Source organism: Macaca mulatta, chromosome 12, assembly GCF_049350105.2.
Source record: "Macaca mulatta isolate MMU2019108-1 chromosome 12, T2T-MMU8v2.0, whole genome shotgun sequence".
Taxonomy (NCBI): Eukaryota; Metazoa; Chordata; class Mammalia; order Primates; family Cercopithecidae; genus Macaca; species Macaca mulatta.
In genome coordinates, this window is record NC_133417.1 from 24456532 (window position 1) to 24483872 (window position 27341).

At 38.1% G+C, this 27341-nt stretch overlaps 1 protein-coding gene across 4 annotated transcripts in view; it reads right to left on the reverse strand.

Moving 5' to 3' along the window:
* Positions 1-27341, reverse strand: part of NCKAP5 (NCK associated protein 5) — a 983044-nt gene that overhangs the window by 158283 nt on the left and 797420 nt on the right. The window lies entirely within an intron of this gene.

Here is a 27341-nt window from a genome sequence, read left to right on the forward strand (position 1 = left end):
TCTAAAAGGTTCCCAGGTGATGCGGCTGCTGCTGCTGGTGGTGCAGGGACCTCAGCTGAGAACCACTGATTGTGAGAGACTTTTCAAATTTCTCTTTTCTTTGACTTCAATGGAATACACACACATCATTGGGTTTGTTTGTGGCTGTTGAAATACACGTTGAGAGGCATTTCCTTACTCTGTCTGGTGCTTTGGTAAAGTTTCAGGGCCTTTCCAGATTTCATGTCTAGTGATGTTCTTTCCCCCTCTTAGATCCTGCCACAGTCTAAAACACAACTGATAAAACACAAGCTTTCTGCTCCTCTTACACAAACTTATTCTGGGTCCCTTCCACCAACCCAAGCAGAAGGACATTTCTAAAGTCTGGGCTTTACTTTCCTTCTACTTCCTTTCTTCATCCTCCAAGGCCTTATTGAAAACAAATCATTCTCATGCTAGTCTTTCCAGCTCCTTTCCAATTTTCAAAAATTATTTTCAACAGGATACAGAGCAGTAAAAGCTATCCAAAAAAGACTAGGACTCCCAATTATTTTATTTTTTAATGTGGAGGGGGATGGGAGGGGTTTGGAGTACTAAATTGGCTCACTGGTGTTTCTGGTGATTATGCTGAGTCTACGGACAGACTGTTGCTTGCAATTTCCCCGCCTGCAGTGCTGAAAGGAAGTCAGGAGGGTAGACAGTATCTCACTCCGGAAGAACAAAGGGCCAAGGTGGAATGGGAGCTCCGTGACCACCAGCAGAAGAGGTATTTTGGGGATATGAGGCACTTCCCCAATCACACCACAGAGATAAGAACACAGATGAGCCTGTTCTTCCCATCTATTGCATACTTGCATATCCTGAATATTGCTTCCAGCAGAAGGGAAAAGAATGCATAGCTGCTTTCTCTCACTGGGACTGACAAGGGTTCCTATCCACCATCCATCTGACCCATTGCTTCCTGAAGTTGTTAAGTGTTAGAAGAACAAAAGGCAGTAATTTTCAAAAGAATATGACAACCATCAGTAGCATTTCATGGTCTTTTAATTTTTAAAAACTATACAATATGTGAAAGTATTCTTATAATAAAATGTCAGATAATGTAGAAGTGTATACAGTAAAAGTGAAAGTCTTTTTTTACAATGTCCTCCTCCCCATCTCACCCCCCTTCAGTCCTGTTTTCTCCTGCCAGAAATACCCACTATTTATTTTTGGTGTGGATCCTTCCAGAACATTTCCAATGCGTGCAAATTTGCTAACATGTATGAACATACCTTTTTTAAAAACATAAATAAATGGCACAGTATGACGCACGTTGTTCTGCAGCTTCTTTTATATAACAGAGTATTTTGGAATTCTTTCTGCCAATACATGGAGATCAATTTTACTCACTTGTCCTACTGAATGCTGCTCCATAACATGGAAGAATCATTCTTTGCTTAACCTTTTCCCCACTAAACTTTATTTTGGTTATTTCTGATTCTTTGTTGTTATGAACAATGCTGCAATAACCATTCTAAAACTTACATATGTACTTGTGTACAAGCATTTCTGCAGAAGAGATATCAAGAACTGGTATTTCTGGGGCTGATATGCATACTTACATTTTTGTTATAAAGAGCCAAATTACCTTTCAACAAAAGTGCAGCGCTCACTTATCACACTCTAAATATTGGATATCAATTTTTAAAATATTTGTCAACCAACAATATTATTTGATTGCTGTTTTATTTTTATTTCTCTGATCATTTCAACTGTACTTGAATGTTTATTGGATATCTGCTGTTTTTCCTGTGAATTGCTTCTACATAGTTTTTGATCATTTTTCTTTCAGTTTGTTTGTCTTTATTGACTGGTAGGGGTTCTTTATATATTAATAGTATGGATATTAATATTGGAATTTTTCCCTCTCTGTTGCTTGTCTTTTAACTTTATGTACGATGCCTTTTGCAATAGGGTTTTTGTTTATTTGGTTGATTGGCTTGGTTTTGTACTTAAATATATCATTTTTTTTTTCCTTTGTGGCTTCTGGATTTTGTATCTTGCTTAGGAATACCTTACCTACCAAAAAATTATAAACATATTCTGATTTTTTTAATTTAATATATTATTCCATTGGGGAATTTACTTGTGCTTATCTTGTTAGAGCTATAATGAATTTTTTAGAAATACATTGATGAATCCCTATTGTTTCATCTATTGATTTAAAATAATACCTCTATCATAAACAAAACTCCCATTTTTAAACACTGTGAAGATATTTTCTTTCATTTATTTTTCTACTATTAAGCCATATCATACTGTGTTGGTTGTAGCTTTATAATTGGTTTTGAAATTTGGTAGGCAAGTCCCCCTTCATGCTTTCTTTTGCAAAAATTTTCTTCCAGTTCTTGTCACAATCTGTAAAATAGTATAATGGAATTTTGATTTACTTTTTTTAAATTTTGGAAATATTATCTTTAAATTATTTAATCTTTCCATCCATGGACATTGTATCATTCCATAGTGAGAGCTCTCAAGTAGGTTTGTTAATAGGCATTTCAAAGAGTGGTTGTTAGTATTAATGTCTTTCACTAATTACATTTTCTAATTAATCATTGCTGGTATGTAGAAATGCTGTGGTTTGATTTGGTTTTACATATGTTTTGCATGTATTTATGGGGTACGAGTGCAACTTTGTTACATGGATATATTGTATAATGGTCCCATTAGGGCTTTAAGGTATTCATCATCCAAATAATGTACACTGTATCCATTAATTAATTTATCATCATCCACCCCCACCCACACCCCATCCAAGTCTCCACTGCCTATCATTCCATTCTCTACAACCATGTGTACATATATTTTAACACCCACTTATGAGTGACAATGTGTGATTTGATTTTCTGTGCCTGGCTTGTTTCACTTAAGAAAATGACCTCCAGTTCCATTCCTGTTGCTGGAGAAGACATGATTTCATTCTTTTTTATGGCTGAATAGTGTTACATGGCATATATATAGCACGTTTCTTTATCCAGTCATCTGTCGACGGACACTTAGGTTGATTACTTATCTTTACTATTGTGAACAGTGCTGTGATAAACATATGAGTGCAGGTTTCTTTTTTGTATATGGATTTCTTTTCCTTTGGGTAGTAGCCAGTAGTGGGATTGCTGGATCAAATGGAAGTTTTATGGTAGTTTTATTATTAGTTTTTTTGAGTAATCTCCATTCTATTTTCCATAAAGTTTGCACTAATTTACATTCTCACCAACAGCATATAAGCATTCCTTTTTCTCTGCATCCTTGACAACATCCACTATTTTTTGTCTTATTAATAATAGTTATTCTAACTAGGGGAAGATGATATCTCATTGCAGTTTTAATTTGCATTTCTCTGATGATCTGTGATATTTAGCTTTTTTGTATATACCTGTTGGCCATTTGTATGTCCTCTTTTGAAAAACGTCTATTCATGTCTTTTACACCATTTTTAAAGGGATTATTTCATTGTTGTTGCTGATTTGAGTTTCTTGTATATTCGGGATGTTAGTCCCTTGTCAGATGAATAATCTGCAAACGTGTTCTCCCATTCTGCAGGTTCTGTTCACTCTGTTGATTATTTCATTTGCTGTGCAGAAGCTTTTTAGCTTTATATGGTTTCATTTGCCTATTTTTTGTTGTTACCTGTACTTTTGAAGTCTTATCCATAAAAATCTTTGCCCAGACCAGTGTCCTGAAATGTTTCCCCTGTGTTTTCTTCTGGTAGTTTTGGGTCTTATGTTTAAGACTTCAATCCATCCTGAGTTGATTTTTGTACATGGTGAGAGCTGTGGCTTCAGCTTAATTCTTCTGCAAATGGCAATCCAATTTTCCCAGAATCATTTATTCAAAAGAGTGTTCTTTATCCAATGCATGATCTTGTCAGCTATGTTAAAGATCTGTTGGCTGTAAATAATGTGAGTTTATTTCTGAGTTCTCTATTCTGTTCCATTGAACAGAATATTTTAATACCAATACCATGCCATTTTAATTACTATGGCCTTGTAGTATAATTCGAAGTCAAGTAATGTGATGCTTCCAGCTTTGTTCTTTTTGTTTAGGATTGCTTTGACTATTTGGGGTCTTTTTTGGTTCTATATGAATGTTAGAAATGTTTCTCTAATTCTGTGAAAAAGTGACATTGGCATTTTGATAGGGATTGCATTGAATTTGTAGATTAGGGTAGTATGGTTATTTTAATGATATTAATTCTTCTTATCTCTGAGAATGAGATGATTTTCTATTTGTGTCATTTACAATTTATTTCATCAATGTTTTGTAGTTTTCCTTTTAGAGATCTTTCCACTCCTTGGTTAATGTTATTACTAGGTGATTTTTCTTTTTTTGGCAGCTATTGTAAATGAGACTGCCTTCTTAATTTTGTTCTCAGCTAGACTGTTTATAGTATACAGAAATGCTACTGATTTTGTACATTGCTTTTATATCCTGAAACTTTACTGAATTTATTTATCAAATCTAAGAGATTTTTGTAGAGTCTTTTTGTTTTTCTAGGTATAGACCATATCATCAACAAACAGAGAGAATTTGACTTTCTTTTTTCCCATTTTGATGCCCTTTATTTCATTTCTTAGAGACAGTGTCTGACTTCTGTCACCAAAACTCAAGTGCAGTGGTGTAATCATAGCTCACTGTAGCCTTGAACTGTTGGGCTCAAGCAATCCTCCTACCTCAGCCTCCTGAGTAATATTTTATAATTTTAAATTTTTGTAGAGACAAGGTCTTGCTATGTTACCCAGGCTAGTCTTGAACTGCTGGCCTTAAGTGACCCTCCTGCTTCAGCCTCCCAAAGGCTGGGATTGCTAGAGTTCTGAACTACCACACCCAGCCTGAATGCCTTTTATTTCCTTCTTGTGTCTAATTGCTCCGGTTAGGACTTCCAGTATTATGTTGAATAGGAGTCATGAAAGTGGGTATCTTTGTCTCATTCCAGTTCTTAGAGAAAGCACTTTTAACTTTCCCCTGTTCAGTAGGATGTTGGCTGTGTGTTTGTTGTACATGGCCTTTATTATTTTGAGGTATATTCCTTCTATGCCTACTTTGTTGAGGGTTTTTATCATAAAGAGAGGCTGAATTTTATCATTTTTTTCCTGCATCTATTGAGATGACCATATGTTTCTTATCCTTAATTCTGGGTACATGATACATCACCTTTATTGGTATGTATATGTTGAACCATCCTTGCATCCCTGGTATAAAACCTAGTTAATTGTGGTATATTATCTCTTTGATGTGCTGTTGGATTCTGTTTGCTAGAATTTTGTTGAGGATTTTTGCATCTACATTTATCAGGAATATTGGTCTATCGTTCTCTTTTTTTGTTGTTGTCTTCTTGTCTGGTTTTGGTATCAGGATGATACAGGCCTCATAGAATGAATTAGAATTCAGCTGCTTTGTTTAGGGGTTGATCTTTGCCCTCTCAACGTCTTCTCTGGTCACTGGTTGGCTAAGGTTTCCTGCCTTCTCCTGAGATGGTTTTTGTCTTTTATCTTCCTTAGAACACTAAGCATTCAATTTCATTAGTACAAAGCTTTCCCCATCCATAGTTTACACCATTTTGTAATTTCTAACGTCATTTATCTGAATTTTTACTTTTTTTTTTCCCTCTAGATCAGGCTTGTTCAAGTTTCTTTCTTTGTTGGGGAGGTGTGTTGATTTTTTTCACCTTCCTGCCTTTAATGAACTAACTTTTCTTTTTCCAATTTTCATTCAAATTTTACCCATCAGAGCATTATTCTCAGTTTTCCTCCTAATATTTTACTGCCAGTTAATTTTATGTCAATTAATTTTATTTTATCCAAGTAAAATATATAAAAGTTTAAAAGTTAGATATGACTAAGCAGCTAGAAACAAAACATAGAAGTGTCTCACCCCATCCTTCTCTACCTTGGGGGCCTACTTCCTACCCCCAGGCTTCTCCCTGATACTTGGCTCCAACTTTTGAAATGATAATCATAGCTAAGGCTTGTAAAGTGATTAGTGCATATTAGGTACTTTTCTAAAAATATATTTGTATTATTTCATTCTTGTTATCCTGTTTTACTGATGAGAAAACTGAGGTATAGAAACATTGAGAAATTTCCTCAAGGTCATACAGCAACTGAGTAGCAAAACCAGGATTTAAATCTAGGTAGTTGTACTCTTGACCATTATCACAACATGCTGCTGCTCAAAAATGCTCATGTAACATGTTTCACTGTTATTTCTTGATTTATCAACTGCAGACATCTTCCACTGACTTCCCAACATGGTAAATACAGACTAAGCTCTCCCACCACATGCCTTTACTTCTTGTCTCCCCTTCCTAACTTTAACACAGTAATTTGTAATTCATTGATGTTTAAACTCATAGCAACTACAGCATTATCATGACCACTGATTGCACGGCTGACTAAATGGTACACTCCATGACCTCTTTCATGAACAATCTCTTATTTTCCTAGGAATATTTTTTTGTTTGTTACTGTTACTGGGTGGGTTTTTTTTTTTCTCCAGAAAATGTGATTTTTTTTTTTCCCTGAAAACCTGTATGTTTCCCTCAACTCTCCAACTGCTCATCAGTAACATGTCCCATATTCTCAGATACAAAGTTTCCTTATTATTTTATTTTCCATAAATTATTGGCGTACAGGTGGTATTTGGTTACATGAGTAAGTTCTTTAGTGGTGACTTGTGAGATCCTGGTGCACCCATCACCCAAGCAGTATACACTGCACCATATATATTGTCTTTATCCCTCACCCCTCTACTACTCTTCCCCCCAAGTCCCCAAAGTCCATTGTATCATTCTTATGCCATACTTTTCCACCCCCTAGAGCCTTGCCTGGGCTATTGCTCTTAAGGCCTGCTGTACTGCTGTTTATTTTGTTCATGGGACTGCCCTCATCATCATTCTGAGTCTTATTTTGCTGCTTTCTTGTATCAAATCCTGTATTAGGCCAAATATGTCTCCCCACTCCATTTCCTAAAGCACACTCTGTGGTAGCTTCCTAAGAAAAGGGACACAGGTGGTTCTTTTGTTGGTTATGAGTGCTTGTAAGCTGGAAAATATCTTTAGTCTATCCCCATGCTTAATTAACATTTGGTTGGTCGTAGTAGGTTGAGCATTTCATTCCACTGTTAGCACAACAGTGATGCTGTTGAGAAATCAGACATCGTTCAGTTTGTAGTTCCTATTTCATGACCTGTAATTGTCCCTGGCTGTCCCGTAGCTGCCCCCACCTGTGGGGAGCTTCTCCTTCTCCAGTGTGTTCTAAAGCTTCATAATACACCTGCTGTGGATGTGTCCTCAGGGACTCACGGGCTTTTTCAACCCGAATGCTTCCTTGCTTGGAAATTATCTTATTTCACAATTATTTTCCCTCTATTTTTTTCCTGTGGTTTCTTTCTGGTATTACTATTCTTCTTTTCTTTTATTTGCTATACTTTAAGTTGTAGGGTACCTGTGCACAACGTGCAAGTTTGTTACATATGTATACATGTGTCATGTTGGTGTGTGTCACCCATTAACTCATCATTTACATTAGGTATATCTCCTAATGCTATCCCTCCACCTTCCCCCTACCCCACGACAGGCCCCGGTGTGTGATATTCCCCTTCCTGTGTCCAAGTGTTCTCATTGTTCAATTCCCACCTATAAATGAGAACACGTGGTGTTTGGTTTTCTCTCCTTGCGATAGTTTGCTGAGAATGATGGTTTCCAGCTGCATCCATGTCCCTACAAAGTACATGAACTCATCCTTTTTTATGGCTGCATAGTATTCCATGGTGTATATCTGCCACATTTTCTTAATCCAGTCTATCATTGATGGACATTTGGGTTGGTTCCGAGTCTTTGCTATTGTGAATAGTGCCACAATAAACACACACGTGTGTGTGTCTTTATAGCAGCATGATTTATAATCCTTTGGGTATATACCCAGCAATGGGATGGCTGGGTCAAATGGTATTTCTACTTCTAGATCCTTGAGGAATCGCCACAGTCTTCCACAATGGTTGAACTAGTTTACAGTCCCACCAACAGTGTAAAAGTGTTCCTATTTCTCCACATCCTCTCCGGCACCTGCTGTTTCCTGACTTTTTAATGATCGCCATTCTAACTGGTGTGAGATGGTATCTCATTGTGGTTTTGATTTACATTTCTCTGATGGCGAGTGATGATGAGCATTTTTCATGTGTCTGTTGGCTGTATGAATGTCTCTTTTGAGAAGTGTCTGTTCATATCCTTTGCCCACTTTTTGATGGGGTTGTTTTTTTCTTGTAAATTTGATTGAGTTCTTTGTAGGTTCTGGATATTAGCCCTTTGTCAGATAAGTGGATTGCAAAAATTTTCTCCCATTCTGTAGGTTGCCTGTTCACTCTGATGGTAGTTTCTTTGGCTGTGCAGAAGCTCTTTAGTTTAATTAGATCCCATTTGTCAGTTTTGGCTTCTGTTGCCATTGCTTTTGGTGTTTTAGACATGAAGTCCTTGCCCATGCCTATGTCCTGAAAGCTATTAACTAGGTTTTCTTCTAGGGTTTTTATGGTTTTAGGTCTAACATTTAAGTCTCTAATCCATCTTGAATTAATTTTCGTATAAGGAGTAAGGAAAGGATCCAGTTTCAGCTTTCTACTTATGGCTAGCCAATTTTCCCAGCACCATTTATTAAATAGGGAATCCTTTTCCCATTCCTTGTTTTTGTCAGGTTTGTCAAAGATCAGACGGCTGTAGATGTGTGGCACTATTTCTGAGGGCTCTGTTCTGTTCCATTGGTCTATATCTCTGTTTTGGTACCAGTACCATGCTGTTTTGGTTACTGTAGCCTTGTAGTATAGTTTGAAGTCAGGTAGCGTGATGCCTCCAGATTTGTTCTTTTGGCTTAGGATTGTCTTGGCAATGCGGGGTCTTTTTTGGTTCCATATGAACTTTAAAGCAGTTTTTTCCAATTCTGTTAAGAAAGTCATTGGTAGCTTGATAGGGATGGCATTGAATCTATAAATTACCTTGGGCAGTATGGCCATTTTCACGATATTGATTCTTCCTATCCATGAGCATGGAATGTTCTTCCATTTGTTTGTGTTCTCTTTTATTTCGTTGAGCAGTGGTTTGTAGTTCTCCTTGAAGAGGCCCTTAACATCCCTTGTAAGTTGGATTCCTAGGTATTTTATTCTCTTTGAAGCAATTGTGAATGGGAGTTCGCTCGTGATTTGGCTCTCTGTTTGTCTGTTATTGGTGTATAAGAATGCTTGTGATTTTTGCACATTGATTTTGTATGCTGAGACTTTGCTGAAGTTGCTTATCAGCTTAAGGAGATTTTGGGCTGCGATGATGGGGTTTTCTAAATATACAATTAAGTCATCTGTAAACAGGGACAATTTGACTTCCTCTTTTCCTAATTGAATGCCCTTTATTTCTTTCTCCTGCCTGACTGCCCTGGCCAGAACTTCCAACACTATGTTGAATAGGAGTGGTAAGAGAGGGCATCCCTGTCTTGTGCCAGTTTTCAAAGGGCATGCTTCCAGTTTTTGCCCATTCAATAAGATATTGACTGTGGGTTTGTCATAAATAGCTCTTATTATTTTGAGATATGTCCCATCAATACCTAGTTTATTGAGAGTTTTTAGCAAGAGGGGTTGCTGAACTTTGTCAAAGGCCTTTTCTGCATCTATTGAGATAATCATATGGTTTTTGTCTTTGGTTCTGTTTATATGCTGAATTGCGTTTATTGATTTGCGTATGTTGAACCAGCCTTGCATCCCAGGGATGAAGCTTGATCATGGTAGATAAGCTTTTTGATGTGCTGCTGGATTTTGTTTGCCAGTATTTTATTGAGGATTTTTGCGTCGATGCTCGTCAGGGTTATTGGTCTAAAATTCTCTTTTTTTGTTGTGTCTCTGCCAGGCTTTGGTATCAGGATGATGTTGGCCTAATAAAATGAGTTAGGGAGGATCACCTCTTCTTCTATTGATTGACATATTTTCAGAAGGAATGGTACCAGCTCCTCCTTCTACGTCTGGTAGAATTCAGCTGTGAATCTGTCTGGTCCTGGACTTTTTTTGGCTGGTAGGCTGTTAATTATTGCCTCAATTTCAGAGCCTGTTATTGGTCTATTCAGGGATTCAACTTCTTCCTGGTTTAGTCTTGGGAGGGTGTATGTGTCCAGGAATTTATCCATTTCTTCTAGATTTTCTAGTTTATTTGTGTAGGGTGTTTATAGTATTCTCTGAGGGTAGTTTGTACTTCTGTGTGATCGGTGGTGATATCCCCTTTATCATTTTTTATTGCATCTATTTGATTCTTCTTTCTTTTCTTCTTTATTAGTCTTGCTAGCAGTCTATCAATTTTGTTGATCTTTTCAAAAAACCAGCTGCTGGATTCATGGAGTTTTTGAAGGGTTTTTGTGTCTCTATCTCCTTCCGTTCTGCTCTGATCTTAGTTATTTCTTGCCTTCTGCTAGCTTTTGAATGTGTTTGCTCTTGCTTCTCTAGTTCTTTTAATTGTGATGTTAGAGTGTCAATTTTAGATCTTTCTTGCTTTATCTTGTGGGCATTTAGTGCTATAAATTTCCCTCTACACACTGCTTTAACTGTGTCCCAGAGATTCTGGTATGTTGTGTCTTTGTTCTCATTGGTTTCAAAGAACATCTTTATTTCTGCCTTCATTTTGTTATGTACCCAGTAGTTATTCAGGAGCAGGTTGTTCAGTTTCCATGTAGTTGAGGGATTTTCATTGAGTTTCTTAGTCCTGAGATCCAGTTTGATTGCACTGTGGTCTGAAAAACAGTTTGTTATAATTTCTGTTCTTTTACATTTGCTGTGGAGTACTTTACTCCCAACTATGTGGTCAATTTTGGAATAAGTGCAATATGGTGCTGAGAAGAATGCATATTCTGTTGATTTGGAGTGGAGAGTTCTGTAGATGTCTATTAGGTCTTCTTAGTGTAGAACTGAGTTCAATTCCTGGATAGCCTTGTTAACTTTCTGTCTCGTTGATTTGTCTGATTTTGACAGTGCGGTGTTAAAGTGTCCCATTATTATTGTGTGGGAGTCTAAGTCTCTTCGTAGGTCTCTAAGGACTTGCTTTATGAATCTGGGTGCTCCTGTATTGTAGGACAGTTAGCTTTTCTTGTTGAATTGATACCTTTATCATTATGTAATGGCCTTCTTTGTCTCTTTTGATCTTTGTTGGTTAAAAGTCTATACAGATATATTTATACATTATTCATTGTTTTGCTTTTCTGTGTGAGTGCGTATTTACTATAAATTATATCACGTTACCTGTATTGCTTTGCAACTTTACTTTTTCACTTAATATATTTTAAATACATGTTTCTAGGTCATTAAATATGGCTTAACTTGATACTTTTAAACTTCTAACTTGATAACACTGGATAGCATGGATATAGCATAGTTTTTTTTGATGGACATTTACGTTGTTTCTATTAATTTGTTACTTGAAAACAGTGCACAGTGTCTGACATATCGCCCTCTGCACGTGAATGACGGTTTCTGTAAATATGGATATGTGGAATTGCTAAGTCAAAGGATAGATGTTTTTACTCCTAAACTGCCACCCAGGAATTGCAGTACTTATTTATAACCTTGCCAGAAATGCATGCCGTTTGCATTTTCAACATTTGTGTATGAGGTTGTTCTTCTCCACCTTTGAGTAGAGGGTACTTCAAAATGTATTGCAATGTTTTATATTTTATCATTACACTTTTGTTTATGCCAGTCTGTGTGGTGAAAATAGGTTATCTTGTGCTTTACTATGCTAACTGGATGGTAGTGAGGTGAGTGTCTTTCCTAAGTTCGTCAGCTATTTGTGTTTCCTCTCCTGTTAACTGTCTATGTCTACTCTCGGGTTACTTCATTTTAATTCATAGCAAATTCTAATTCATAGCAATTATTTGCTTCCCATTTTAGTCTTTTATTTGTATGTCAAAAAGCTTTTCGCCTAGTCTATTGCCGATTTTGCCTAGGTATATGGAATATTTGATCAACCGAAATTTTAAAATTTTGATTTAGCCAAACAGTCCTTTCCTGGATGACTTATTGGTTTCATGCCTTGCTTTAGAAAATATCCAATACGCTAAAATTAAAAAAAGTCTTCTGTGTTTTCTTCGGTATTTACACAATTTCTTGTACATTTAGGGTATTAACCCATGTAAAATTTATATTTCCTTATGTGAGATAGGGCTCCAATTATTATTATTATTATTTTCAAATGAATTATCAAATGTACATTTAGGGTATTAACCCATGTAAAATTTATATTTCCTTATGTGAGATAGGGCTCCAATTATTATTATTATTATTTTCAAATGAATTATCAAATGTACCACAACCATTTATGCATATTTCATCATTCCTTACCACTACTATTATTATAAAATAAATTCTCATATAAAAATGGGCCTTTGAGTCTTTTCCTCCCTCAATCTATTTATTTCTTCTTGGTCCAAACCCATACTGTTCTAATAGCTACAACTTTATAGAATATTTTGAAGTGCCACAGGGTAATTTTTCCACCCCATACTTCTGGGTAGTTCTTTATTTTCAACGCTTACTTGGCTACTTGAGAACATTTCTAACTTCCCAGGTGTATTTTATAATCAGCTTGACAAGTCCCATAAAAAATTGTGTTTGATTTTGATTGAAAATGCATTTAATTTTAGATTGGCTTTGGGGAATTAACATTTTTATAACATTGACTTTTCTCATCTCGTAGATATATATTTCCACTTATTCATTTCTTCCTTTCTTATTACGTTTTCCTGTTTCATTCATTTAGATCTTACATATTTCTTATTAGGTTTATTGCTAGGTAGTTCATATTTTTTATTTATATTATGAATGAAATATTTTCTCAATTACGTTTTCCAATTGGTTGTTACTGACACATAAGAAATGTATTGGATTTTGTGTGTTTTTCTAATATCAGCATACCTTCGTGAACTTATTAGCTTTCAAATTTTCAGAAATTCTTTACAGTTCCTTTCCTGCTGATGAAAACCTTCTTATATATTAGTAATAAGAGTAATTAATTTGATATAATTAATTTAGAGGTACAATTTTAGAATTGGGATATAAATCTAGGTGAACAGTATAACTTCGTTTCTTCATATTATTTCAACGTGACTTTTTTTTTTTTTTTTTTTTTTTGAGGTGCAGTCTCACTCTGTCACCCTGGCATGATTTTGGCTCACTGCAACCTCTGCCTCCAAGGTTCAAATGATTCTTGTGCCTCAGCCTCCTGAGTAGCTGGGATTACAGACATAACCCACCATGCCCGGCTAATTTTTGTATTTTTAGTAGAGATGGGGTCTTGCCATGCTGGCCAGGTTGGTCTCAAACTCCTGACCTCAGTTGATCTACCTGCCTCGGCCTCCCAAAGTGCTGGCATTACAGGCATGAGCCACTATGCCCGGCCCTTCATGGTGACTCTTAACATTCAATGACTTCTTCCTCCATCCCTCCATCCATTATCCTATTTCCTCAGCACAAATCAAGTTATAGTGGAAAAAAAGATCCCTGGTTCTTGACAAATCCTTCATTTTACCTACTGAGACCTAAAGAATTTAAATGACTTGTCTAAAGTCACACACTTTAGCATTCAGAAAGTGGCAGAATTGGATCAGCTTCAGGAATGGCTATTAGAGTCTCTAACATGTAAGCAGAAATAACAGTGGCTTAACTAAGGCTCTTTTATAAATTGTATATGCTTTTATACACTACACATTTTATTATTCCGGAGAATGATTTGTGCATTTCATGAATTAAGTAAATTCAATTATAAATTAAATATTCAGGTATTGTATGAATGTGAGTGAAATAGGCAAATTTTCATGCCATGCAAATAGTGTATGTTTTCAATTGTATACTTTCAAAAAGTAAGAAATGGGCCATATTTATATTATAAAAATCTATAAGTATATACAAAGTGGCTAAAGGAAATTATCAAAATACTTCAGACTATAGGGCAATGAAAAGCAATTATACCCCAAAAGTGCATTCAGTATTGGGAGAGATTAAAGAGATGTGGGAAATGTGGGGTAAAATAATGATAAAGGAAGAATATAATTAAATAGTTATTATTGGTAGTGCAATACATCGTACTAAGTACCTTACATATGCTAACTCACTTAACTCTAAAATATATGCACACAACAACCAAGAAGTTAGTATTGTTTTTCTCCTTTCAAAGAGGACTGAAATTTACAGAAATGAAATGACTTGGCAAGGTCATGATATTAATGAGTAGCAAAGACTGAATTTGATCCCAGGTGTATTTCACTCCAAAGCCCTTGTTCTGCCTTTTCTATATATATTGTTTTCCTTAGAATCCAACTAGACAGATATACACATATCATCCCTTTTGGCAACGCTGCATTAGTACACCAAGTCCCAGGATAACATTTTTAAGTATTAACTGAGCCACAAATGAATCTACTGCCAAAAAGCTGGTCATGTAACCTACTGAACATTTTCTGTGAACACCTTCAAGGACACATCTCATCACAAATCAAAAAATCAAAAGTCATTGTGGAAGAACTCCTGATACAAGCAGCTACATGGCTGAATATCAAACACATGTGAAGCAAAATGAGCCAGATACAAAAGGGTATATCTTACATTATTTTGTTTAAATTCTTGAAAAGACAAAGCTAATCCACGGTGACAGAAAGCAGAGCCGTGGTTGCCTGGGGCTGAGGACTGAGAAGGATTGATTGGAAAGAGAAATTAGAGAATCCTTTTGGGGTGGATAAAGGAGGATGTAAATATTCTTCAGAAACAGGTCACAACTATATGTAGAATGTGTCTAATGCTTCCTCTTAACCAGCGTAAAGACTCAGATTCGTTAGGAAATTGCTTTGGAGAAGTTAATTTAATAATATGTTATGTGGATCTTCAGTGTTTCAGCAGTCTGGTCAGAGACCAGAAGCAAAATTTAGCTACTGAAATGAACAGTCTTACAGCTCAGTGAACAATCAATTGTGGTAATCCACCCAGATGCACAAAGGGCACCCAGGAACATCTCACATGTCCTATCCTGATATAGAATTAAGTCAGCGAGTTATTTTTTTTTCCTTTTAGAAATGGACATAACATTGTAATGAGAAGACAATTTTCCATCCGAGGCATCAGCTTGCAGATTACCTCTCTCATTTCAGCTTTTCTCGTTTTTATGGCAAATTCTGCTGCAACATTAATGATAACGGCTTTTTGCACTCATATCATTATGAGATCTTTACGTTAATTCAAGGATTTCAATGCCTGTCTTGAACAATGTCAAATGTAACAATGAAATATGAGCAAGGCTTATTGGAACACATCTGTATGCATCTCATGTCCAAAAGTGTATAATGTGTTCTATTTTGAAATTCTGATTTCTTCACAACATAAATATATCTGTTATACAATATGATTTCGAAGACATGATTCTTATCCTTTTCCATTCACTTGTTAGCTATTTGGGAGGGAAAAGCAATCATCAAAAGGAAAAGCCTGCTGTGCGTGGTGTGCATGTCTGCAGTCCCAGCTACTCAGGAGGCTGAGGCAGAAGGGTCACTTGAGCCTGGGAGTTTGAGTCTGTGGTGTGGTATCATTACACCTTTGAATAGTCACTGCACTCCAGCCCGGGCAACATAGTGAGACCTTGTCCCCAAAAGATACAATAAAATAAAACTTAAAAAGTGAACAGAAAAAGCTAAAAACAACTGTTTTTTTAAAGGAGATTTGTACTTTGAATTTACAAAGATGGGTATTCAGGATCTGTCATACTTGGTAAAGATTTAAAAACAGGCCTGAAGCAAAGAAACAATATGAAATAGAAAGTGTGCAATGCAATGTGAATGAATAAAGGGTAAAAGGGCAGTTATGATGCAGATGATCATCGTGGATTAAATTTTAATTCAGAATTAATTTGGTAATTGAGGGATTAATTTCTTAACTAATAGACAGGCTTCCCAGGGGCCCTGAATATCTTGAAGTTATAAGCTAATTTCTCTCTGTATATAGGGAGAAAACCTACTGTCTTGCTCAGATACTCAAAGGATTCTGTGATCCAGCCATGGCTCCCCCTCTTTTTAGATTACATAGATAGCTTAATCCAGGGCATTTCCGACTCCTGCCTATCTCAGACACTATTCTTGCTGAAACATTCACTCCGAGTCACTGGGCTAAAAGCCCATAAGGTTCTACTTAGGGCTAAATATTCCTAGAGAATCCCAAGAAATACAAATTCCCAGGAAAATCCAACAACAAGTCAATAATAGAAAAGAGAAACTGATTTCATACAGTATATTTTCGGGCCAATATCTCATTCGCTCAGACCACAGTTTCTCAGAAATCAGTGCTGAGCAAATAGATCATTTGTTGCACCTCCCCAATCCCCTGCCACACAGATGCAGGTCACAAATCTCACAAGATGAGAAAGCAAAGAACTTCTGCATTTGTTAGCTTCTAACATTAAGGTCCTAGACATTTCAAGAGTGGCCCAAAGTCACCTAGCCGACGTGTGCTGGAGAGGGTATGTGAATCTCAGCCTGCTTGGATCTTAGTAGCTTTTAATTTCTCTCCTGCCTCTCTGGTCCACCCAACATGCCTCCTTGCAGCTCGATGATTTAGTCAGTCCACTCCATCTGAACCATTTCCCAAAGCTGCTCATTAGACTGAAGGCACATCTCTCATGCCAAGCTCTTTCTATTCCTTAATTCAGGTAAATTTCAAATTTGTTACCCCCACAGCATAGTAGAAAGGGTACAATGCTGAGAATCAGGACTCCTGGAATCGAGTCACTATTCTCCTCTAAACAGACTGTGCGACCTTGCAAAAGGCAAGTATCAATCTGAGTGTCCAATAACCAGGGAGGGGGGTAGATTATATGATCTTGAAAGTTGAGATATAATAATATATGATTATATTACTCATTGGCATAAACATGTTTCTAGGGCAAGCGATTTGATCATGTTACTAGGTTATTAGATCCATGTCCTTATTCAGGGAAATATCTATTATGCTCACAACAGTGTTATCTATAACTCAGATTATGTGGACACCACCCAAATGTATTGAATTTGATTTTTCCAAAGTGTAGCACATTGCCAAGTCCAAACAGACCATTAAATGTCTTTTAATTGGCCGATTCGCTGAATGTCACTGCCATATACTTTCCTTATGCAGGCCTAGGAAAAGTCATGACGTGACATTTGGAAATGAGGGCCTAAGTGGGCAGTGGGTAAATTTAAAGCAGGAAGCTTTGGACTGGAGAAGAACCCTGGCTAAGAAGAAGCCGCAGCCTCTAGGGGTTCATCTCCCTATTTGTAAAATAGCACTAATACCCCGGGCCTATTGTAAAGATGCAGTGAGATGCCCTCTGCTTGCTAAAAATGTATGGAACAATCACAAAGCTTTATCAATGTAACTACAAGGTATCTGTTTGGGAAACTCCAGATTTGACCACACCGGCCTTCAGCCAACCCAGTTTCACAGAAACACTTTGCTACCTTAGTACAGCACGTGTTAAGCTGATAGAACTGCGGGGACTACCTCTCCTAATGAGACACTCTTGCAAAGAATCTCATGCTCCTTTTAATCATGTTATTTTACAGGGACTCTGCTGATCCTTCTGCTTTCCCACTTGTGAGGTACTTGTGAGACTGATCAACCACAGAGTATGGTTGGAGGCAGTGACAACATATTTGTGTGGCTGTTCTCAGGTCACCAGTGAGTCACAGTGGCATCGGCTTCCTATCGGGGTCTGTGACATACAGGGCAATGCCCCTCATTCCAGTGAGCCTCCTTGCAGATGAACGGCCTTTCAAATTTTTCAGAAAAGTCAAGCATTTTTTTTTCACTTCTTGATTTTGAGACATTAGGCTGACAGTGATTGACAGAAACTGACCCAGGTAAGACATACAAACTGCTTTAAAGGCAGAAAAGTTTGCTAGAAAGCAATTGCATGAAGATGGCTTTATGAACAGGAGACTTGGCAACATTTCCTGGGTCTCCCAGTTTCACAAAGGTGCACTATCATCTCACCTGTCTGGAGATTTCTATTAGGATTTTTGAAAACTTGACCTGGGCTTGTGTGTGCCTGTATATGACGTAGTAGATGGAAGTGGGGCATGTCTTTTGGCCTTTGAATCTGGCTCAACTGTTCTAGTGTAGCCAGTTTTAAGTTATAAACCAGTGGCATTAGGATATGAGACTATCTTGCCCTGAGAATCTTTATCTTCATCCCCCGATCACACTGGGGGCTACTGTGAGCCCAGTCTCAGTGTATTTCTGAGCAGCTGCAGCAGGCCAGGCACAAATGAACGTTAACCCCACTTGCCTCTAGGGTCTGGCCATCCCAGGCAGCACGGGGCTTCAGTGGCCTTCCTGCAGTTCTCTTCCCAAGGAGGCTCAGCCTGTTCTGGCTTTGCTAAGAGATCCCGTATGCATCTGTTTGCTTCCTTGGTATCTACCCTCTCCTCCCTTCCCCTCCCTTCCTTGACCCATGCAGCCAAGATTCAGGACTTCAAAGATATTCTTCCTGCCTGAAGCTGACAGGTTAAAGACTTGTTCCCCAGTCTCCCGAAGAGCTGCGGCAGATTGCAAATCACTGGCCAACTCCGGAAAGCTGTTCCTGAGTGTTTCAGGGCTGCTCTTAGACCAGTGCACCCTCGTGGTAAGACAGGTGACAGAACAAAGCCAAAATTGCTTTTCATTTCTGGAAACACTGGTCTTTCATGTCAGAGTTTAGGTTACTTAATCTTTTTGTGCCAGGAATAAGATGTCCCTAGTGTGACATCTGCTGATAGCAATGGACAGTCCACGATTTCCAGTGCCAAGAAATGAATGCTGTAATCTGCATAATGAAATCCCCAGGTAAACATCACCATTCCCTTCTCAGTACTTCCTATCGCTTGCATTTCAAAATCCTTCTATTTATCCAAAACTCAGAACGAAAATGTAGTGCTTAATAACAATTTTTACTAGGGGAGTTTTTAGGTTACCATGATAAACATTTACTGCATGAAATTTACTAAATTCAGGATAATCAGGTTTTCTGTGTTTGAAATATGATAAAAATATACATCGCCTGAATGTTTCATGCTACAAGGTGCATTTCCTGAATTTACACTTCAATCACTTAGTCTATTGCAATATAATGTTGATTTATATTCAGGGTTTGAACCTCTATTCAATGTTGAAATCCTTAAAACAAACTTTAGACACTGAGGGCTCTTCACTTTTCCATTAGGCTTCTCAATTCAGTTTAACTAGATTCTTCTTCAGTTAAAAAGCTGGAAAGAAGTGTTGTTGAAGGTCACAGTGACAGAAATTTCAACCACTCCTGGAGGTTCTTGTTTTCCTGCAGAGCTGGGTGAGTTAATCTGATATTGTTGCAAGAGGTTGGGAAGGCCAAACAAGGCTGAATCAGGGTAAGACAATTTTATAATCTTACAGCTATCATTAAATCCAGGACCTGGGTTCAATATAAATACAAATCCCAGTATTAGTCCTGAACTTAGTTCACAAATTGCTTTTTGGAAACTGTTACCCTAACAAACTCCTATTTATTCCTCAAAGTCAAGGTTAGCTGTGACCATACCCTAGAAGGCTTCCTGACACCCAGAATAGTGTTTGTCACTTTTTCCTCTGAGAACCTTGGATGGTAAATGTTTCTGTTGCATTTACTACTCTACTGTAAAACTGTTTGTTTACATTACCTGTCTCTTTATTAAATGATGATCTTTTTAAGTCTGAAACTGTGTCTAAACTCTCTCTGTGTCCTCAGGAGCCAGTACACTACTGAGGACATAGTGCTCAATGAATTTTTGTTGAAATAATGAATAAAGCAATATATTCTGCCTGTCCCATGAATATGATTGTGCAGCATAGTGCCCAGGTATTCTGAGTACATGCGCCACATTTTAAATTAAAAAGCCATCATTTTCAGGGCAGAGAAAGAAAAGCAGGTTGCAGGCCAATCCTGGTGCACAGTTGCCTTATTGGGTTTCGTCAGTGTCATGAAATAGTTGAACTAGGTGTTAGCCAACATTTAAAAATTGAGAGACTACATGCAAAAGTCTGCATTTCTAGCTTCTTAAAATTTTCAAAGCTATGGCGACACCTAACTAGCATTTCCATGGGGCCAAACTGGCTGGGGCTGGCCGCAGTGCACACAACTTCCTTTCCTGCTTCCTTCACCTGGTTTAGCCCCTTAAGGCATCTGATCTCAGAGCATGAGAGTTTTCATTGTTTTGGTGAGAGGATGGTTTATGTAGAGCCAACCACATAGTAATATAGATTGACACTTATGATGAGAAGTCAGCCATGCGCTCTTGAAAGCAATTAATACATATTAATACAATTAATACATATATCTAATTTTAGGAGGATATGAAGACTAGAAAGTTAGGTGCCTTCCATTAAGTTACTTAAAATTTAAGAGGGAGTGGAATGGAGAGATAAAAACCCATGAAACAATATGGAAACATCGGTCCCTCTGACCAAAGGCACATTCATGTAATACAATCTCCACAGCTTCTGGAGCCAACAATTCCAAGATAGAACCCATGTCTGCAGTCTCACCGGCCACAGGAAGAGAGAAAACATAACAAACAACAATAAAACACCTGAAACTCATTTAAAAGGAGAGATAATTTCCCCTAATTGTCTTGACCCATCTAAACATAATGTTTCAAAGCCTGCCTTTATCACCTTAAATACCCAGCACCCTAAGAACTGCTCTCGCTCCCTTCTCCTCTTCCCTCCCTTGGAGCTATTTCATTTGTGAAACCACCTCCCTGTACCTCTTTTACAAGCATTTCCATTTGCCTGGTTTCACATAATCCTTAGTTCACTCAGCATTTATTGAGGCTCACGTTTATTCAAGTTGTGTGCTGGGAGGATTCAAAGGTCAAAACAAGGTTTTTGTCCCTAAGAAAATAAAGGCCAAATCAAGCAAGAAAAGAGTAGGAATCATACCTTGATTTCCTTATAACAGACCACACGCACCTTCCATGATAATGCTGAATGTAAGCTAACGGGAACACAGCATTTAGTCATGACACACGGACTAGTAAGCTCTGGGTCTTGTGAACAACAACAAAAAAATACGCCCCTCAATTGCTTTGGGAATGAAGAGCAAAGGTATGCAAAAAGAATTGTAGCATACTTACAAAGTAATATATCAACACCACCAGGACTTAGTGAGCAAGGTGTGAGTAGGAGACTGAGTGGGGCGGGGAGCTGTGATCTTATTCCAGGAGTACCTCCAAAGCATATGAATTTAGAAACCAGATTGTGAGGAAGAGAATTTCTCATGCCTTTGCACAGCGTGTTCTTTCCGGATGGCATTTATACTTTCTCTTGTCCACAGAGAGTCACATGGAGGCATGGCTTCCTCTGCTGGGCCTTCCCCAGGGCCCTCTGCAAGCAGAGCTAGGATTCCACTTGCCCCACGCCTGTCTCTGCCCGGCTGCTATAGCTTCCCACATGCCTTTCAGCACATCATTTCACTTTCAGGCTTACTTGTAGACCACAGGCTCTTGAGCAAATGCATTTCGCATGGACTCCTCAGCACTGACATTACTTTGGGTGCTCCCAATTTGGTAATCGAATGAAGAGGAGTGGCAGGGGTGGGGTGGGCAGGGGTAGAGTAGCATTTTGAACAGAAAAATGACATACAAAGTGGAACAGTTGAAGGAAAACCTATGTCACGCTCTGTGGTGTGAAAGTATTTCTGCTTGGCTGAAGTAAAGAATTTGTGTCAGGAAAAAAAGAAAAATGAGGCTGTTGAAGTGTGAAGCAAGTCTATAGAGGGTCTTGGGCATATTATGAAGAGGGAAAAATCACATCTTGCCATAACCCTGATGATTCTTTCTCATCTTTTGTATAGCTCTTTACTTGATCCCAAACCCACCTCACGTGTTACATCTCATCATCAAAAGCCCTGCCCTGCAGGAACTGTGTGATTTTTCAAAGCATCCCTTACCTCTCAAAGGGGCCACTTTCTGCAGGTCTGACAGGTTAATATCCTTTCCAGTGCTTAGTGCATGAGACAGAATCCCTGCTGCACATTCTCCATATGTTTTCATGTCTGGCCGGTGCCCATAATGAAACCACCAATGTCCTGTAACCATGCAGGATGACAGGCTCACCACCAGTGGATACTCTGCCATCTGAGCCCTGGCGTTACTCAGCATCCCTGAAGCATCACTGGCTGCTCCTCCTGTCACCCTGTGGGTCTTTCTAAATTAGATATCGGGTTTGTAGGGCAGGGCTGGAGGCGCCTCCATGGCTGGTCCACACAAACAGCCAAGGGGCAGAGTTCATCCATTCCAGAAACTCCTAAGATGAACAGCGTGGGAAGCCAGGTAGATGCTTCAAACTTGTGTGGATGTTCTTGCCTCTTCTCCCAGCTCCTTCTTAGTTTGTGTCTCAAGAGAGGCCACAATTGATCAGAATGAAAAGCTTGCATCACAAAAAGCACGCCAAAGGCAGATGTTTTGAAAAAGCAAAATATATACATCTAAAAGTGTATAAAAGACGGGGAAAATGGCTCATGACTGTTACCCTAGCACTTTGGGAGGCCGAGACTGGCAGATCAAAAGGTCAGGAGATCGAGACGATCCTGGCTAACATGGTGAAACTCCGTCTCTACTAAAAATATGAAAAATTAGCCGGGTGTGGTGGCGGACACCTGTAATCCTAGCTACTCAGGAGGCTGAGGCAGGAGAATGGTGTGAACCCGGGAGGCGGAGCTTGCAGTGAACAGAGATCGCACCACTTCACTGAAGGCTGGGTGACAGAGTGAGACTCTGTCAAAAAAATTAAAAAAAAAAAAAGTGTATAATGTGGCTAACATTTTCTAAGTTCTCCAAATGACCAAATATCCTAGAGAAGATACTTCTGTGTTGGTTGTTTATGTGATTGTTCAGTTCCAGGTAGTGCTGTATAGCTGTGTTCATTACACAATGACAAGTCCTAAGGTGGCAAAGAGTGAAAATGTCTACAAATCTCTGATTCTCACAAATAAAAAATTGGAAAAATATAAATCGGGCACCTAGGGCTTTGATACAAAAATATACACAAGTGGACAGAAGGCGGCATGGTCTTCCCGCCATGAAGATTAGAATCTTATCAGGGTTGGAATCTCCTCCCCAACACACTGAGTTTTAGAAAAAAATGTATGCAATTAAGTGCAAAGCCATCAACAAGTATGCACTGAATACGTATTATAAACAGGGATAGTATACGTAATGCACTGAATATGTATTATAAACAGGGATAGTATATGTAATGCACTGAATACGTATTATAAACAGGGATAGTATATGTAATGCACTGAATACGTATTATAAAGAGGGATAGTATATGTAATGCACTGAATACGTATTATAAAGAGGGATAGTATATGTAAAGGGGTAAAAAGTAAAAGCTCTTATCCTCAAAGAGATTGCTGCTGACTTAAAATTAAAAGTTATCAAGAAATCTCTAATTATGTGGGTTGCACTGGATGACCCCCACTCATGGAGGCTAGGATTCTACAATTCCACACAAGACCCTTAACTGTGGCATAGACCACCGATACTACATGAACTCCAGTATGGGGAAAGTTCACTGAGGACTGCCAAGGCCCTGGCTGGCCCCTTGCTGGGGTGGCCCTTGGCTGGATTTCCCAGTGGGATGCTTGGCTTGTGGACAGGTGGAGAGCAAAGTGTGCAGTGTCTTGCCAGATCAGACTCACGGATAGATTTACACTGAAAATTAAGAGAGAGAAAAAGAAAAGAGGAACAAGTAGAATGTAAAAGCCCTCTCATCTTATTGGAAATAATAGTATAAAACGCTAGCAAAAGCAAAAAGTTCGCATTCTAAGAAGTAACAGCAAATTTTTGCACCTTGGTTCTAAGCTGTCAGATCCTCCACTGTTGACGTGAATAATCTACCCTATAAAATTCTTTTCTTCCTAACTTGGCCTAAGGATATCAGTAGTAGGACTTTTTGAAATATCAGATGAAAAAGAAAAGAAAACATTGTCTTAGGCTAAAACTACGAGAATAATGTCCTGTCAGAATAATGATTACACAGGCATCCAAAACAAATAAAAGAACACATAGGGAGGGGAAAATCTTAGATGCCACATTTCAGAAATGTGTAAAGATGTCAGGCTCCTTATTGGGATTGTACTCCCGAAGCCCTCTGATCTGACTCAATCCCAGGTGGACCAGTTAATTCAAATGTCACCTACAGCAGGGAATCAGAAAATTTGTCCTCTTACTCATTCATGTTCCACGCAGAGGGAGTACCAATTGGAGGTGAAAGGGGGCACTTAATTTCACCGGATTTTCAGGTTTAAATCCTTGGTCTGTCAAATACCTGCTACAGGACTTAGCCTGTCTATGCCAAAGTATTCCCATTTGTAAAACAGGTGCAATGATAGGTCCTACCCACGGGACTGTGATACAGATGAAATTGGTGAGTGCTGTAAAGGTTGTAGAATAGAGTCTGACACATGGTAAGCACTACTATACATTTGGTATATGACATTTTCGGTATGGCCAAGGCTGCTTCTTTGCTTAGAGATCTTTTTGTTGAAATCTTCCATTATCTTTTTTAAAAAATTTGGCAACACACACTTTATACATTGCCTATGATTCCTAACTTTTGTTTTCCTAAACAATGGTACATGAACTTAAAACCACTTGAGCAGTTTGCAGCAGAACTGTTCCACATTTAATACAATTTCTGGTCTCCCACAATTTATTTTTATAGACACCTATATTTAATTTGATCACAAATACTACTTTAGTAGACCTACTGAGTAACAAAAATAACTCACTCTTGGCAAGTATTCAGCTCCACTGGTAAGAGAAATAAGTGCACATGGTAGAGAGCTCTTTACCAGTTGCCAACATTCATTAAGTTGAGGGTATTGTTCAGTGTGATTTAAAAGGGAGAATGGTGAGCATCAGTGAATCTGGACAAGCAGCTTCAAATGAGCTTAGTTAAGAGATTCCAGTCTCTGTAAGAACATTACTTTTGGATTTTGTTTGCTATCCTGCCATCTCAATTCCTTGAAATTTACTTCCAATGTTGATTTTACTATGGAGGGGGGGTCTTCTTAATCTGATTTATTGCCACTCATAGTCCCAGAGATATCATTCTAGAAACCAAAATCAAAGAGAAGTTTGTTGTCATTCTTAAGATTTTAATTTCAGCTTAGGCCTTTCTTATTTCCTTCAGGGACCTGGCTCCCTTTGTAAGTTTACCAGAATCTGTCAACTAATCCCCAGAGCGCTTCCTTTCCGTTTCTCCCACATAAGAATTTGCTAAATGATATCCATGTAACCTCTTATTCTGTATTTTTAAGGGACAAAGAATTGTCTGTTTCTTATATGTTATTTTCCTTTATACTATTTATAATTTGTCTACCTAAATCACAATGTGTTCCTAACTCTTCTTTCTGTATTTCTCTTCAGGTAGCAACTTTGGAATGTAGAGAATCATTAGGCTGTATTCAACAAATAATAACTAATGCAGCCTTCTAAGAAGTGCTAAAAACTACTTAGAAATCTGCCATAATGAATCCACAGACCATGGGCAGCAGCTATAGGGTCTATAATATTTGGGACCAGGGGCACACTGGTGGATTTGCTGCCCCCACCCACCACATCCTCAGACATACTGGGCTGAAACACATGACTGCATAGTGCCTTGACATTCATGTAAGACAGGAAAGCTTCAAAAGAAGAGGTGGGAGCATAGACCTCTCTTAGGTTTATGTGAAATAACTCTCCAGAACAACGAATTATTATTGTTCATTATTCCACTCAACACATAATGACTGAGTATCCATAGGTGTAAAGCAAGTTTGGAATGATTGTATTTTACCTCCATTGTATATATTTTTTTTATCAATTGAACCATAAAGTACTAACAGAAAATGAAAAGCCACGAGTGAAATAATTAACACACCATCTAAAAAGCCAGTCATGTCCTCTGTCTTGGATTATGAGCTCCAAGATGTTAAGAGGGCAGGTATCACACTTTATATCATTATTCTTCACAGAATTATTAACAGTCCATCTTTTATAAATAATATTTAAATTAGAATGGCTCCTGGAAGGCAGTACTATTTGGGAGAAATATGAAGTGTGTTGGCTGAAAACACCAAATGAATAAACACTCATTTTTATTGTTAGCATATATATCATCCCCTGATCTTTGGGTATGAATTTAAGAAATTTGTGACAGCCAATGAAAATGCTTATATATCCATAGCACGTGTGTTTACCGTGCAAATAAATGATCACAATTCATAAACAGGGACGGCAGAGTCTTAAACACTACTTCAGAAAAGCCTCAAGTTACAACATGCAGAACAGAAAAAAATCAGGAACATGCAACAGTTTTTAAAAGTCATTCTAGAGGGCCGGGCGCAGTGACTCATGCATGTAATCCCAGCACTTTGGGAGGCTGAGATGGGTGAATCACAAGGTCAGGTGATGGACACTATCCTGGCTAACATGGTGAAACCCCTTCTCTACTAAAAAAAAAAAAAAAAAAAAAAAAAAAAAAAAAAAAAAAAAATCAGCCGGGCGTGGTGGCAGGTGCCTGTAGTCCCAGCTACTCGGGAGGCTAAGGCAGGAGAATGGCGTGAACCCAGGAGTGGAGTTTGCAGTGAGCCAAGATCGCGCCACCGCACTCCCCCCAGCCTGGGAGACAGAGCAAGACTCCATCTCAAAAAAAAAAAAAAAAAAAAAAGTAGTTCTAATATTGAATCTTGATGATGAGATTATGAAAGAAACACAGCTTTTTATAAATGCAAGATCCCCATGACAAATATTTATGGTGGTCAGGAACAGAAAACAGAATAGAGATAGATGACTTCCCTCCCGCCCCACACAATTTTTGAGTCATAAATTATGAATTATGTTCAAACATGTAAGGCAGAGAGGAAATTAATTTAGGAGATGAGATTTATTTTATAATTCAGAGAGCTGTTTTACTTTAATTTGGGGGGCAAATTACATTTTGATGTTCAGCTTACCAAACATCTTTCTTTCTCTGAAATGAATTACAATTTCCCATTATTTCTCTGAGGAGTCCTAAGGTTTTTATGCCAAAATTCAGAGTAAATTAGCAACACAATCTGGATCATTTGGAAAAATACCGTCCAGCAGAGCTTTCCACAATGAGGGAAATGTTCTCCACGTGCGCGGTTCGCTAAGGTAGTCCCCTGGCCACATGTGGCTTTTGATGACTAGAAGTGTGGCTCGTTGGACATAGGAACTTAATTTTAATTTAATTTAAATTTTTAAAATTAAAATTTAAATAGCCCTACA